This window comes from Lissotriton helveticus, chromosome 11, assembly GCF_964261635.1.
Source record: "Lissotriton helveticus chromosome 11, aLisHel1.1, whole genome shotgun sequence".
In the NCBI taxonomy this organism is placed as follows: Eukaryota; Metazoa; Chordata; class Amphibia; order Caudata; family Salamandridae; genus Lissotriton; species Lissotriton helveticus.
In genome coordinates, this window is record NC_136072.1 from 126,357,915 (window position 1) to 126,375,063 (window position 17,149).

Genomic DNA, 17,149 nt, shown 5'->3' on the forward strand with positions numbered 1-17,149 from the left:
TCGATATTTTCCCTCCAACTGCGTAATGCGGAGAAAACAAATGGAGGCCTGCGAGAGAAAGAAGTCATTGCCTTCTGGCTGCGTCCTTTTTTCCTCCTCGTCCTCGAAAGCAAGACTTGTTGTACGATGAGTGGCCTTGTTGCGGTCTCTGCTGGTATTGCGGCTTGTATTGCTGTGATGAGCCATAGGAGGTTTTGTATCCCCGATAGCCACCTCTTGTCCTCTTCCCCTGGAGCCCCGAAAGGAAGTATTTTTGTACTGGAGGGTACCTAGGGCTTTCGCGGTCTCTGTATCTTTTTTGATACCCTGCAGCATCTCATCTATATGCTCCCCAAAGAGCAGTACTCCATCGAACGGCATGTGCAGTACTTTGGTCTGTACCTCAGGCCGGAACAATGTGACTTTAAGCCACCCCTGGTGCCTTAGGACAGCTGCCCCTGCCATCTGTCGAAATCCTGTAGAGGCGATATCCATCGCCACATCTATCATTTCTGAGGCAGATCGCTCGCCCTCTAGGAGTCTGGTCTTGCTCCTAAATATGGGGCAATATCCACCCACATCTGGCGATTGTATCGTCCCAAGAGGGCCATGGAGTTTGCCGCCCGGATAGAAAGGGCCGACATGGACGAAAACTTTTTACCAATATTATCAAGTTTACGGCCTTCCTTATCTGCTGGCGCAGTCAACGCGGCCGACTGATTACTAGATTTACGCTGTGCAGCCTGCGTAATAACAGAGTCCGGCTTAGTTTGGCCTATAAGGCATGCTGGAGTCTTGTCTGGGGCCTTATATTTCTTGTCGAGCCTGGGCAGAACTGGAATCAGATTAGGGTTTTTTCAATATCTTTACCCCCTGATCCCAGATGTAGTCAATAGGGATGGATCGCACAGCCTTCTTGAATGGCTCTTTAAAGTCATACAGGAAGCAATCCTGGGTTTCTGTGGTCATTTCGATTTTAAACCTTGCCGCAGCCCTTTCCACAATATTATGAAACCCCCCCCCCCATATCCTCTGGGGGTGAATCCGCCTGTGCCTGGTCAGGGATGCCGGATCCTGAATGACAGTCATTCCATTCATCGTCCTGTATTTCTCCTTCCTCCTGCTGTCCCTCCTCTTCTCCTACTACTTCCTCTTCTTCATCAGAAGGTAGAGGTGGTAAAGTGACAGGATCTTGACGAATGACCAGTGGAGGTGATCTAGGGCGAGGTATCACAGGTGTAGGTTGCTGTACTGGAGGAGGCGGAGTGGGCGGAAATCGTTGTTTGTAGTCCGCTATGAGAAATTGCAGGTCCGTCACTATTGATGCTGGGAGGCACACCATAGGTTGTGAAGGAGGTGGAGTAATTTGACATTCCTCCTGATATCGCACTTCATCCTGACCCAGGTCTTCACAGTCTGAGCTTTCATGGACCTTAACATGGAGTTCTGATGGACTTCTCACAGGTTGGAACATTGAACCGTCATCAGAATCCTCCGTGTCCAGCAGATGGGTCGGTGGCAGTGGTTGGACCCTGCTAGGCGACGTCAATTCCGGCGTTAAAGTACTCGTTGTCAGTCTGTAGTGTGTGTAAAGAGTACTGCAGCTTAGGAGACTGTAGTAGACGAGCCCGTCAACGGGGTGGTAGTCAACGGTGGAGCGTCTATAGCCTTAGCAGATGACTGTGGTCTTCATCGGCGACGATGTAGTCGTCTGCAGCGTCGATGGTTCTTTCTTAGTCGACGGCAGTGTCGACGATCACGTAGACGTCGATGGCCTCGTCGACGACCGCGTAGACGTCGATGGCCTCGTCGACGCTAGTGTCGACGTCGATGGCCTCGTCGACGGCCTCGTCGACGATGGCGCCGTAGACTGTGCCTTAGATGCCGTCGATGAGGAAATAGTCGACGCCGATGTGACTCTCGTCGACGACTTGGTTTTCGTCGACGTGTTAGATGTCGACGATTTCTTAATAGCAATGACAGATATAATAGACCTACCCGTAGACGACGATGCCGTGGTAGAGGTCATGGCGGAGAAGGACAATGCCGTCGACATAGATATAGTTGCTGTCGACGTCGTCACAGGCATGGCCGAAGTTACCAGCAAAGGCTTCTTGAAGGTGGCATCCTGAAGAGAACTCTTCCCTGCCATAGCCTGTGGACGAACCTCTGAGGTGGCTCTGCAGACCGGTCTGGGCCTTTTGGATGAGGAGTGTGAGCTCCTAAAGGAACACTCGCTCTCACCTGAAGAGACTGTCTGATCCTTCTCTTTAAGTCTCTTGAGCCATAAAAGCAGGCGTCCTCTGTCCTTCAGGGTCTTGGCAGAGAAAGTGCGGCAGACTTTGCAATCCTTCGCAGAGTGGTCAGGATAGAGACAGTCTTCATGCCTGTCATCCACATGTAGTCTCAACTTGCTGCATGAAGCACAGGGTCTAAAGAGCCCATTTTTAGGAGTGTCAGACATGGTGGACTGCAGTACTCCTCCACAAGAATAAGTTTTGTGAGAAAAATATGGAATAAATCCAGAATACCAGAAAGCTGGAGACTCCCTTAGCACGACGTGCGGTAGAAAATCTGAGGGACTAGGGCTCCTTCCAGGAAGGTTCTAGAGGGTGGTAGTAGCTGATTGGCTCCTGGCCAAAGTTTGGTCCTTTTTACAAAAGGACTTAGATAGGTTACTAATGTGAGGCCTCTGGCCTATTAGTATGTATATGTCTATATGACATTACTATTATGTACCAGGGACTCCCACCCAGACGACGGGGAATGATTCAGGCATGTGAATCTATGAAAGATACCCATAATACTGGATAATAACTGCATAGATCCAACCAGTTGAGTCGTAATGCTAACCCATTATGTACCAGGGACTCCCACCCAGACGACGGGGAATGATTCAGGCATGTGAATCTATGAAAGATACCCATAATACTGGATAATAACTGCATAGATCCAACCAGTTGAGTCGTAATGCTAACCCACACTAAGCCATGTTCCACATGATGTAGCTCTAATTGGAAGGCTCGGTTTTCCGTTTTGACAAATTTTTTTTAAACAGAAAAATGACAGAAAAGCATTTAATTCTAAATGTGGATACAAACAGCATGTAGAATTAGACGAAAATAATCAAACTTCTGTCAGTTATGACGGCTTGATCAATTGCTGTGCAGATTGATAGGTAAGGTTAGAACAAGGAATTTTAGTACAGAGCTTTGAACAGTAGATATGCAAAACCTTGAAACTAAAATGTTCATGTTTTCATAAACCTGCGTTGATTTATCATGTGTTCATCATCATTAACAAGCATTGGAATACCCAATAGGTCTCGCCTTTGGGGTCTTATAAGTGATTAGAGAGCCATTTGCTTTGTTAATGTTTTTAACACGTGTTACAGAGTATTGTGAATGTTGTGCGGCATGTTTAACAGTTATAATTAAAAAAGTGTTCTAACTATTTGACACTTTATATGTAACATAGAAAACTTTATCTACAACTGAAGTATCCTAATGAAAACTAGAATTAACACGAAAAATGTGTTCTAGTTTTGTTAATGCAAGGATTGAGACGGTGGGGAGGGAGGAGTGGGTGTGTAGGGAGGGGAGGACTGGAGGTGGAGGTGTAGGGAGGGGGACTGGAGGTGGAGGGAGGGGGTGAGGGCGGGAGATGTAGGGAATGAGGGTGGAGTGAAGGTGGGAGAGTGGAGGCGGAAGGAGGAGGGAATAGAGGTGGAGGGAGAAGAGGAGGTGCAACATAAATTCAGAAAAGAGCAGGGCATATACAGATAACTGGATTGCTGCATAAGCATATCAAGTGCAACACAAATACAGACTTCAGCAGGGCACATACAAACAGCAGCAGGACGCATACAGATGGTAACAAATGCAGATAGCAGGTGGTCAAACACTGAATGTAAGACAACAAATACAGATAGCAGCAGATTACACACAGGGAGCACCACAACAAATACAGATCAGCATGTACCGTGCAGAGAGCAACACAGCAAATACAGAGCAGGAGACCCATACAGACAGCTGCTTCGTACACAGAGCAACACCAATACAGACAGCCGCTGGGCATATGCAGCGCACATAGAGAGTTGCAGGGACCACACAGACTCCAGCAGGGCATATATAAATACCAGCAGGTCACACCAAGACCACATACAGATTGCAACATGATAAAGAAAAAAGCAGAGCAGACAGGCTGCTACAGGGCACACACACAGAGCAACACAACAAATACAGATAGTAGCAAGGTACATACCAACAGCAATAAGGGACATTGAGAGAGCAGTGCAAGTACTGACAGAAACAGGGCACATACATAGAGGAACACAACTACAGACAGAAGCAGTAGTGTACAAAAGACAGCTGCATGGCTATGGCCTAGGAGTACCGGTATCTGCATGCAGAGGAGTAAACTCAAGAGGGCAAAAATGCATCCGCCCCCAGCTTGTGTGAAGAGTGCTTGGTTTCCAACTCCAGACCCCGGTGACGAACCTGATCCCAGTGGCACTGAATACATAATGATCCCTAGATACTGGGAAAGGTATGCTATGCGACACGTGACGTTGTCACCATGGGCTTTTCCGCACTCCTCGCTGTGGAACGATTTGGTCACTGCAGTTCACCTGGCTGCTGCATGTCGCACTACCACACAGTGTGAATTGTTACGGGGGAGGTCAGCTGTAACCAAACTGTACCCATACTAGTCCACATTATGGAGAGATGGAGCAGCCCAAGAACCAGGACATGGAAGAGGAGGCGCGCGGAACAGCATTAGACAAATAGAAGTTAATGAAGTGTTATTATGACAAAATGAAGGTGATTGCCAATTTCTGACCAAACAGCGTCAAGGCAGAGAGGCTGAAGGTGGTCAGGGGTAGAAAGTATCTCAAGCGGCTTAAAGCCCTCCCTGTAACAAATGCAGGACTTCTGTAATCTGTCTGAAGGATGCTGAAGTGAGCTCGTACACAACGCTGAAGTGCAACCTAATGTTAAACCCAAAGAAATGCCATCCAGGTTCAAAGCCTGCTTCTCAAACAGGGAGATGGGTAACTGGGTCACTGCAGTTGATTCAATTATGTGTACGATACAATGCCATTTGCGGTTGTGTCAACTGTCAGATGGCAAAGCCGGTGTTGGCTCCATCCTAGTGGAAGGCCACCCTCTTCTATGCTCTGAATTGGAAAAGGAAGCACAGAGGATTGCAGGACCTCTGTTATTCCAGGAATAACCTTCATTTTTATATAACTCGCAAGCCAAAAGTAGAAAAGGTGAAGACATCACTGAGAAAAATGAAGAGAAAAATGAAGAAAAAAAACAGATAAAAATAAATAGCTAAAATGGAACAAAGAGTATACGGTTTACAAAAATGTAAAAGCGCAACACTTTTAAACGAAAATACACACTTATTCAAAGAAAAAAAAAAACATGCACACAATACCAAGACCTCATAGGAACAAAATAGAACGTATTAAAGTTAATGGCACAGGGAGACTGCTCGTAAAACTGAAAAGAGACCCAAAAAAAAAAAAAGCATATGTTAATATGTATAGCAGACGGTTCATTGCACTTAAGTCTGTACAAGGGGCAGGGCACGAGTCGGGGTACCACGCGGGTGGACGGCATCCCCCCACTTATTGGAGGGTTTTTTCAGGGTGGACGCTGTCCACCCTGCTCAATCAAAACCGCGTCCACCATTACTGATGAATTATGTTTTCCTCTAGGCTGCGCGTGTGTGCCCGAATGCAGACTTGCTTCCTACAGCGCCCTTCTGCAACCTTGCCTGCTGAACTGTTCCTGTATCAAGCGCTGGAGGACTGGTATAGCGCTTTGTGTTCCTGTCGAAGCGCATCTGTAAACGCTACTTTTCGCCGGACCCGCTCCGCGGGTCCCGCTTCACCGGAGCAGCTCATTGCTGTAACTGACATCTCTGGACTAAGGGCTTGAGGCACTCAGGGCTGCGAGCGAGCAGACTGCTGGACTCCAACTCCCAAGAGTCCCAGCAGCTGCCTCACCGATCACACCTGGTGACGCTCTCCCTCAAGGCCACGCCCCCTTCTTCCCTGCAAAAGGCGCCGGATTTCCACCAACAGCGGATACCCTTCTGCAACCTTGCCTGCTGAACTGTTCCTGTATCAAGCGCTGGAGGACTGGTATAGCGCTTTGTGTTCCTGTCGAAGCGCATCTGTAAACGCTACTTTTCGCCGGACCCGCTCCGCGGGTCCCGCTTCACCGGAGCAGCTCATTGCTGTAACTGACATCTCTGGACTAAGGGCTTGAGGCACTCAGGGCTGCGAGCGAGCAGACTGCTGGACTCCAACTCCCAAGAGTCCCAGCAGCTGCCTCACCGATCACACCTGGTGACGCTCTCCCTCAAGGCCACGCCCCCTTCTTCCCTGCAAAAGGCGCCGGATTTCCACCAACAGCGGATACCCTTCTGCAACCTTGCCTGCTGAACTGTTCCTGTATCAAGCGCTGGAGGACTGGTATAGCGCTTTGTGTTCCTGTCGAAGCGCATCTGTAAACGCTACTTTTCGCCGGACCCGCTCCGCGGGTCCCGCTTCACCGGAGCAGCTCATTGCTGTAACTGACATCTCTGCACTAAGGGCTTGAGGCACTCAGGGCTGCGAGCGAGCAGACTGCTGGACTCCAACTCCCAAGAGTCCCAGCAGCCGCCTCACCGATCACACCTGGTGACGCTCTCCCTCAAGGCCACGCCCCCTCCTAAGGTCAGTCAACAAACAGACTCCGTGCACCGCTGCGCGGGAGCGCGCGGGTAGCGCCCGGGAGAAGCCCGGGACAAGGGCAGGCCCTCAGAGGCACGAGAAGGCTAGGCTAGGCCCATCCCCTTAGGCCCGGTAAGTCATACCTTATTGTAAACTACCTGTGAGACTGCACCTAAAGCTAATCTGCAGCCGGGTAGGCATTTAAGCTCCTTTCCATTAGAAACACTTACTTGCAGTGTAATCACAGACTTCCCGTTCGACATAAAACTCGCTCCTTTACAGCGCACTCACGATAGTGTTCCCCAGTCAAGATGACAAAGAAACTAAGATCTGGTAAAATAATAGTAGGAAGATCCAGCTCCAAAACAAAATCAAATCCCCTTCGAAACAAACATAGCCAATCTACCAACATGAAAAGTACCTGCCAGCTTTTTAACTTCTGGGAAAAGGGAAAAAACAAAGCCTTAGGGTTGCCCAATAAAGCAATGGACCCAAAAGATCCCGGAGTTATCCATTTAGACTTTACCCTAAATGATGTTTCAGAAAATCTTGAAATTAAAAAAGCTAAGGCGGACTCAAGTCCAGCTAGGACGCTACAATCCCCCCCCAAGAGTGAGTTCTCACCCCCCCTGTTTTCTACTCTGAAAAATAATATTGACCTAGTACCAGAGGTAATTATAACAAGCATTAGAAATGCAATCGGGCTCGGATTTATTTGAGTTTGAGCTAATGGCATTGTAAATGCCAATGTATTGTTGCTATGTGTTATGGAGTGTGTTCATGTGGTGTGTACTGCCAGTGATCTCCTTGTGAGTGTGCGAATATTGCACCGTTACTGCCTGTGATGTCCTTCTTGTGAGTGTGAGAAGCTTGCACCTCTGCTGCCTGTGGTCTCCTTGTGAGTGTAAGAAGCTTGCACAGCTGCTGCCTGTGATGTCCTACTCACTACTCTACTCACTACTCTACTCACTACTCTACTCACTACTCTACTCACTACTCACTACTCACTACTCACTACTCACTACTCACTACTCTACTCACTACTCTACTCACTACTCTACTCACTACTCTACTCACTACTCTACTCACTACTCACTACTCTACTCACTACTCACTACTCTACTCACTACTCACTACTCTACTCACTACTCACTACTCTACTCACTACTCACTACTCTACTCTACTACTCTACTCACTACTCTACTACTCTACTCACTACTCTGCACTCACTACTCTACTCACTACTCTACTCACTACTCTACTCTACTCACTACTCTCTACTCTCTACTCTACTCACTACTCTACTCACTACTCTCTACTCTCTACTCTCTACTCTACTCTCTACTCTACTCTCTACTCTACTCTCTACTCTACTCTCTACTCTACACTCTACTCACTACTCTACTCACTACTCTACTCACTACTCTACTCACTACTCTACTCACTACTCTACTCACTACTCTACTCACTACTCTACTCACTACTCTACTCACTACTCTACTCACTACTCTACTCACTACTCTACTACTCTACTACTCTACTACTCTACTAACTACTCTACTACTCTACTCACTACTCTACTACTCTACTCACTACTCTACTACTCTACTCACTACTCTGCACTCACTACTCTACTCACTACTCTACTCTACTCACTACTCTACTCACTACTCTACTCACTACTCACTACTCTACTACTCTACTCACTACTCTACTACTCTACTCACTACTCTACTACTCTACTCACTACTCTGCACTCACTACTCTACTCACTACTCTGCACTCACTACTCTACTCACTACTCACTACTCACTACTCTACTCTCTACTCTACTCTCTACTCACTACTCTACTCACTACTCTACTCACTACTCTACTCACTACTCTACTCACTACTCTACTCTACTCACTACTCTACTCTACTCACTACTCTACTCACTACTCTACTCACTACTCTACTCACTACTCTACTCTACTCACTACTCTACTCACTACTCTACTCTACTCACTACTCTACTCACTACTCTACTCTACTCACTACTCACTACTCTACTCTACTCACTACTCACTACTCTACTCACTACTCACTACTCACTACTCTACTCTGCACTCACTACTCTACTCACTACTCACTACTCTACTCTCTACTCACTACTCTACTCACTACTCTACTACTCTACTCACTACTCTACTACTCTACTCACTACTCTGCACTCACTACTCTACTCACTACTCTACTCTACTCACTACTCTACTCACTACTCTACTCACTACTCTACTACTCTACTCACTACTCTACTACTCTACTCACTACTCTGCACTCACTACTCTACTCACTACTCTACTCACTACTCACTACTCACTACTCACTACTCACTACTCTACTCACTACTCTACTCACTACTCTACTCACTACTCTACTCACTACTCTACTCACTACTCACTACTCTACTCTACTCACTACTCTACTCACTACTCACTACTCACTACTCTACTCACTACTCTACTCACTACTCACTACTCTACTCACTACTCTACTCACTACTCTACTCACTACTCACTACTCTACTCACTACTCTACTCACTACTCACTACTCTACTCTACTCACTACTCTACTCACTACTCACTACTCTACTCACTACTCTACTCACTACTCTACTACTCTACTCACTACTCTACTACTCTACTACTCTACTACTCTGCACTCACTACTCTACTCACTACTCTACTCACTACTCTACTCACTACTCTACTCACTACTCTACTCACTACTCTACTCACTACTCTACTCACTACTCTACTCACTACTCTACTCACTACTCTACTCACTACTCTACTCACTACTCTACTCTACTCACTACTCTACTCACTACTCTACTCTACTCACTACTCTACTCACTACTCTACTCTACTCACTACTCTACTCTACTCACTACTCACTACTCTACTCACTACTCACTACTCACTACTCTACTCACTACTCTGCACTCACTACTCTACTCACTACTCACTACTCTACTCTCTACTCACTACTCTACTCACTACTCTACTACTCTACTCACTACTCTACTACTCTACTCACTACTCTGCACTCACTACTCTACTCACTACTCTACTCTACTCACTACTCTACTCACTACTCTACTCACTACTCTACTACTCTACTCACTACTCTACTACTCTACTCACTACTCTGCACTCACTACTCTACTCACTACTCTACTCACTACTCACTACTCACTACTCACTACTCACTACTCTACTCACTACTCTACTCACTACTCTACTCACTACTCTACTCACTACTCTACTCACTACTCACTACTCTACTCTACTCACTACTCTACTCACTACTCACTACTCACTACTCTACTCACTACTCTACTCACTACTCACTACTCTACTCACTACTCTACTCACTACTCTACTCACTACTCACTACTCTACTCACTACTCTACTCACTACTCACTACTCTACTCTACTCACTACTCTACTCACTACTCACTACTCTACTCACTACTCTACTCACTACTCTACTACTCTACTCACTACTCTACTACTCTACTACTCTACTACTCTGCACTCACTACTCTACTCACTACTCTACTCACTACTCTACTCACTACTCTACTCACTACTCTACTCACTACTCTACTCACTACTCTACTCACTACTCTACTCACTACTCTACTACTCTACTCACTACTCTACTCTACTCACTACTCTCTACTCTCTACTCTCTACTCTCTACTCTCTACTCTCTACTCTCTACTCTCTACTCACTACTCACTACTCTACTCACTACTCTACTCACTACTCTCACTACTCACTACTCACTACTCACTACTCACTACTCTACTACTCTACTCACTACTCTACTCACTACTCTACTCACTACTCACTACTCTACTCACTACTCTACTCACTACTCACTACTCTACTCACTACTCTACTCTACTCACTACTCACTACTCTACTCACTACTCTACTCACTACTCTACTCACTACTCTACTCACTACTCACTACTCACTACTCTACTCACTACTCTACTCACTACTCACTACTCACTACTCTACTCACTACTCTCTACTCACTACTCTGCACTCACTACTCTACTCACTACTCTACTCTCTACTCACTACTCTACTCTACTCACTACTCTACTCACTACTCACTACTCTACTCACTACTCACTACTCTACTCTCTACTCACTACTCACTACTCACTACTCACTACTCACTACTCACTACTCACTACTCACTACTCACTACTCACTACTCTACTCACTACACTACTCACTACACTACTCACTACTCTACTCACTACTCTACTCACTACTCACTACTCACTACTCTACTCACTACTCTACTCACTACTCTACTCACTACTCTACTCACTACTCTACTCACTACTCTACTCACTACTCTACTCACTACTCTACTCACTACTCTACTCACTACTCTACTCTCTACTCACTACTCTACTCACTACTCTACTCACTACTCTACTCACTACTCTACTCACTACTCTACTCACTACTCTACTCACTACTCTACTCACTACTCTACTCACTACTCTACTCACTACTCTACTCACTACTCTACTCACTACTCTACTCACTACTCTACTCACTACTCTACTCACTACTCTACTCACTACTCTACTCACTACTCTACTCTCTACTCTACTCTCTACTCTACTCTCTACTCACTACTCACTACTCACTACTCACTACTCACTACTCACTACTCCACTACTACTCACTACACTACTCATACACTACTCACTACTCTACTCACTACTCTACTCACTACTCTACTCACTACTCACTACTCACTACTCTACTCACTACTCTACTCACTACTCTACTCACTACTCTACTCACTACTCTACTCACTACTCTACTCACTACTCTACTCACTACTCTACTCACTACTCTACTCACTACTCTACTCACTACTCTACTCACTACTCACTACTCTACTCACTACTCTACTCACTACTCTACTACTCTCTACTCACTACTCTGCACTCACTACTCTACTCACTACTCTACTCACTACTCACTACTCACTACTCACTACTCACTTACTCACTACTCTACTCACTACACTACTCACTACACTACTCACTACTCTACTCACTACTCTACTCACTACTCTACTCACTACTCTACTCACTACTCTACTCACTACTCTACTCACTACTCTACTCACTTCTCTACTCACTTCTCTACTCACTTCTCTACTCACTTCTCTACTCACTACTCTACTCACTACTCTACTCACTACTCTACTCACTACTCTGCACTCTCTACTCTGCACTCTCTACTCTGCACTCTCTACTCTGCACTCTCTACTCTGCACTCTCTACTCACTACTCTACTCACTACTCTACTCACTACTCTACTCGACTCACTACTCGACTCACTACTCGACTCACTACTCGACTCACTACTCTACTCACTACTCTACTCACTACTCTACTCACTACTCTACTCACTACTCTACTCACTACTCTACTCACTACTCTACTCACTACTCTGCACTCACTACTCACTACTCTCTACTCACTACTCTGCACTCTCTACTCACTACTCTACTCACTACTCTACTCACTCACTACTCTACTCACTACTCTACTCACTACTCTACTCACTACTCTACTCACTACTCTACTCACTTCTCTACTCACTTCTCTACTCACTTCTCTACTCACTACTTTAGTCACCTCACTACTCTACTCACTACTCTACTCACTACTCACTACTCTACTCACTACTCTACTCACTACTCTACTCACTACTCTACTCACTACTCACTACTCTACTCACTACTCTACTCACTACTCACTACTCTACTCACTACTCTGCACTCTCTACTCACTACTCTGCACTCTCTACTCACTACTCTGCACTCTCTACTCACTACTCTGCACTCTCTACTCACTACTCTGCACTCTCTACTCACTACTCTGCACTCTCTACTCACTACTCTGCACTCTCTACTCACTACTCTGCACTCTCTACTCACTACTCTGCACTCTCTACTCACTACTCTGCACTCTCTACTCACTACTCTGCACTCTCTACTCTACTCACTACTCTACTCACTACTCTACTCTACTCACTACTGTACTCACTACTCTACTCTACTCGACTCACTACTCGACTCACTACTCGACTCACTACTCGACTCACTACTCACTACTCTACTCTACTCACTACTCTACTCACTACTCTGCACTCACTACTCTACTCACTACTCTACTCACTACTCTCTACTCACTACTCTGCACTCACTACTCACTACTCTACTCTACTCTCTACTCACTACTCTACTCTCTACTCACTACTCTACTCTCTACTCACTACTCTACTCTACTCACTACTCTACTCTACTCACTACTCTACTCACTACTCTACTCACTACTCTACTCTCTACTCACTACTCTACTCTCTACTCACTACTCTACTCTCTACTCACTACTACTCACTTCTCTACTCACTTCTCTACTCACTTCTCTACTCACTTCTCTACTCACTTCTCTACTCACTTCTCTACTCACTTCTCTACTCACTTCTCTACTCACTTCTCTACTCACTTCTCTACTCACTTCTCTACTCACTTCTCTGCACTCACTACTCAACTCACTACTCAACTCACTTCTCTACTCACTACTCTACTCACTACTCTACTCACTACTCTGCACTCACTACTTTAGTCACCTCACTACTCTACTCACTACTCACTACTCTACTCACTACTCTACTCACTACTCACTACTCACTACTCACTACTCTGCACTCACTACTCACTACTCACTACTCTGCACTCTCTACTCACTACTCTGCACTCTCTACTCACTACTCTGCACTCTCTACTCACTACTCTGCACTCTCTACTCACTACTCTGCACTCTCTACTCACTACTCTACTCACTACTCTACTCGACTCACTACTCGACTCACTACTCGACTCACTACTCGACTCACTACTCGACTCACTACTCGACTCACTACTCGACTCACTACTCGACTCACTACTCGACTCACTACTCGACTCACTACTCGACTCACTACTCACTACTCTACTCACTACTCTACTCACTACTCTACTCACTACTCTACTCACTACTCTACTCACTACTCTACTCACTACTCACTACTCTACTCACTACTCTACTCACTACTCACTACTCTACTCACTACTCTGCACTCTCTACTCACTACTCTGCACTCTCTACTCACTACTCTGCCACTCTCTACTCACTACTCTGCACTCTCTACTCTACTCTGCACTCTCTACTCACTACTCTGCACTCTCTACTCACTACTCTGCACTCTCTACTCACTACTCTGCACTCTCTACTCACTACTCTGCACTCTCTACTCACTACTCTGCACTCTCTACTCACTACTCTGCACTCTCTACTCACTACTCTGCACTCTCTACTCTACTCACTACTCTACTCACTACTCTACTCTACTCACTACTGTACTCACTACTCTACTCCTACTCGACTCACTACTCGACTCACTACTCGACTCACTACTCGACTCACTACTCGACTCACTACTCGACTCTACTCACTACTCTACTCACTACTCTGCACTCACTACTCTACTCACTACTCTCTACTCACTACTCTACTCACTACTCTCTACTCACTACTCTGCACTCACTACTCACTACTCTACTCTACTCTCTACTCACTACTCTAACTCTCTACTCACTACTCTACTCTCTACTCACTACTCTACTCTACTCACTACTCTACTCTACTCACTACTCCTACTCACTACTCTACTCACTACTCTACTCTCTACTCACTACTCTACTCTCTACTCACTACTCTACTCTCTACTCACTACTCTACTCTCTACTCACTACTACTCACTTCTCTACTCACTTCTCTACTCACTTCTCTACTCACTTCTCTACTCACTTCTCTACTCACTTCTCTACTCACTTCTCTACTCACTTCTCTACTCACTTCTCTACTCACTTCTCTACTCACTTCTCTACTCACTTCTCTGCACTCACTACTCAACTCACTACTCAACTCACTTCTCTACTCACTACTCTGTCACTCACTACTTTAGTCACCTCACTACTCTACTCACTACTCACTACTCTACTCACTACTCTACTCACTACTCACTACTCACTACTCTGCACTCACTACTCACTACTCACTACTCTGCACTCTCTACTCACTACTCTGCACTCTCTACTCACTACTCTGCACTCTCTACTCACTACTCTGCACTCTCTACTCACTACTCTGCACTCTCTACTCACTACTCTACTCACTACTCTACTCGACTCACTACTCGACTCACTACTCGACTCACTACTCGACTCACTACTCGACTCACTACTCTAGCTCCACTACTCGACTCACTACTCGCTCACTACTCGACTCACTACTCGACTCACTACCTCTACTCACTACTCTACTCACTACTCTACTCACTACTCTACTCACTACTCTACTCACTACTCTACTCACTACTCTACTCACTACTCTACTCACTACTCTAGCTCACTACTCTACTCACTACTCTACTCACTACTCTGCACTCTACTCACACTTCCTACTCACTACTCACTACTCTCATCCTACTCACTACAGCACTCACTACTCTGCACTCTCTACTCACTACTCTGCACTCTCTACTCACTACTCTACTCACTACTCTACTCTACTCACTACTCTACTCACACACTACTCACTACTCTACTCACTACTCTACTCACTACTCTACTCACTTCTCACTCCTATCTATCTACTTAGTCACCTCACTACTCTACTCACAACTCTACTCACTACTCTACTCACTACTCTACTCACTTCTCTACTCACTCTCTACTCACTTCTCTCACAACTTTATCACCTCACTACTCTATCACTACTCTACTCACTACTCACTACTCTACTCACTACTCACTCACTACTCTACACATACTCACTACTCTACCACTACTCTATCACAACTCTACTCACTACTTTAGTCCCTCACTACTCTACTCACTACTCTACTCTCTACTCACTACTCTACTCACTACTCTACTCACTTCTCTACTCACTACTCTACTCACTACTCTACTCACTACTCACTACTCTACTCACTACTCTACTCACTACTCTACCACACCACTCATACTCTACTCACTACTCTACTCACTACTCTACTCACTACTCTACTCACTACCTACTCACTACTCTACTCACTACTCTACTCACTACTCTACTCACTACTCACTACTCTACTCACTACTCTACTCACTACTCTACTCACTACTCTACTCACTACTCTACTCACTACTCTACTCACTACTCTACTCACTACTCTAACTCTACTCACTACTCTACTCACACTCTACTCACTACTCTACTCACTACTCTACTCACTACTCTACTCATACTCTACTCACTACTCTACTCACTACTCTACTCACTACTCTACTCACTACTCTACTCACTACTCTACTCACTACTCTACACTCTCTACACTCACTCTACTCACTACTCTACTCACTACTCTACTCACTACTCTACTCACTACTCTACTCACTACTCTACTCACTACTCTACTCACTACTCTACTCACTACTCTACCTCTCTACTCACTACTCTACTCACTCCTCTACTCACTACTCTACTCACTACTCTACTCCATCTACTCACTCACTACTCTACTCACTACTCTACTCACTACTCTACTCACTACTCTACTCACTACTCTACTCACTACTCACTACTCACTACTACTCTACTCACTACTCTACTCACTACTCTACTCTACTCACTACTCACTACTCTACTCACTACTCTACTCACTACTCTACTCACTACTCTACTCACTACTCTCTACTCTACTCACTACTCTACTCACTACTCTACTCACTACTACTCACTACTCTACTCACTACTCTACTCACTACTCTACTCACTACTCTACTCACTACTCTACTCACTACTCTACTCACTACTCTACTCACTACTCTACTCACTACTCTACTCACTACTCTACTCACTACTCTACTCACTACTCTACTCACTACTCTACTCACTACTCTACTCACTACTCTACTCACTACTCTACTCACTACTCTACTCACTACTCTACTCACTACTCTACCTACTCTACTCACTACTCTACTCACTACTCTACTCACTACTCTAATCACTACTCTACTCACTACTCTACTCACTACTCTACTCACTACTCTAACACTACTCTACTCACTACTCTACTCACTACTCTACTCACTACTCTACTCACTACTCCTAACTCACTACTCTACTCACTACTCTACTCACTACTCTACTCTCTACTCTACGGCCCTACTCTACTCACTACTCTACTCACTACTCTACTCACTACTCTACTCACTACTCTACTCACTACTCTACTCACTACTCTACTC

General features: G+C 45.4%; 1 protein-coding gene across 2 annotated transcripts in view; it reads right to left on the bottom strand.

Annotated features, from left to right (window-relative positions):
* EIF4A2 (eukaryotic translation initiation factor 4A2) overlaps positions 1–17,149 on the bottom strand; it is a 34,965-nt gene that overhangs the window by 17,171 nt on the left and 645 nt on the right. The gene's annotated exons all lie outside the window — the stretch shown is intronic.